Genomic DNA, 1,193 nt, shown 5'->3' on the forward strand with positions numbered 1-1,193 from the left:
TGCTTTTCATTCTTTGGGGTATATACCCAGAAGTGAAATTGCTGGGTCCTGTGGTAATTCTGTGTTTGTCTCTAATTTTTTAAACAGTTTAAAAATTATTTTGAGATATTGTCCATATAACATAAATCTCAACCCTGTGAAGTGTATACAGTTCAATGGTTTTTAATATATTCACAAGGTTGTGCAATCATCTCCACTAGTCACTGGTTTTTATGACCTCTGAGGAACTAGAGTGGGAGAGAAAATCTTGAAGGTGGCTTGGGTGTAAGGAAGGGCGCTTTCAGGATTAGTATGAAACTTTTAAAAAGAAGTATCTTTGCACCAGATCCTTAAAATGCCACCCAGGCTTTAGGAGGAATACTCTGCCCACTGTAGGGCTTTAGGACCAAAAATCAGAAAGGCTCCCCTGCCACCTGACATATTTTCAGCTACTTATGAGGCCTTGTTTTATGGAACAGGATATTGAACAACCTCACAAATGGGTCACCTCCTCAAGAATACTCTGAAAGCCTGCTTCTGTAGGATCGGGCCGGCTTTTATGTGGCTTTTTGCTGCTTTGTAGCACCTCCTGTGTTTGTTTTGTCAGATGTCCTTGCCTGGCTTGGAACTGGTTCTCTTCCTTCTCTGGTTCTGATCCCATATTCTGCAACTACTTTGTTTTCAAACATGAAATAGATTGTTTACCAAAAAGTGCCTTATATATTTAATTTTTAGATTTTTAGATTGCTCTGCTTTGAAGCAAACAATAAAACTCATCCACTTTTGTTATAACCTACCATTCATACATACCAGGGTGCTCTGATTTTCACTGGTTCTGCTTATGTACTTGTGGTTTGTAACATTTGTTACTTTAGAGATGGTTTTGTTGTGATTTTCTGATAGTTGGCCAGCTTTGTTTCTTTCTTTCTTTTTTGGTATACCATACAGTTTTTCCCAGGCTTCCCTTGTGGCTCAGAAGGTAAAGAAACCTCCTGCAATGCAGGAGACCCAGGTTCAATCCTTGGGTCAGGAAGATCCCCTGGAGAAGGGAATGGCTACCCACTCCAGTATTTTTGCTTGGAGAACTCCATGGACAGAGGAGCCTGGCAGGCTACAATCCATGGGGTCGCAGGGTTGGACACAACTAAGTAACTAATGTACACACACACACACACACACACAGAGTTTTCCCTTCAAAGTGTACAATTCAGTGG

This window comes from Bison bison, unplaced genomic scaffold, assembly GCF_000754665.1.
Source record: "Bison bison bison isolate TAMUID 2011002044 unplaced genomic scaffold, Bison_UMD1.0 scf7180017851634, whole genome shotgun sequence".
In the NCBI taxonomy this organism is placed as follows: domain Eukaryota; kingdom Metazoa; phylum Chordata; class Mammalia; order Artiodactyla; family Bovidae; genus Bison; species Bison bison.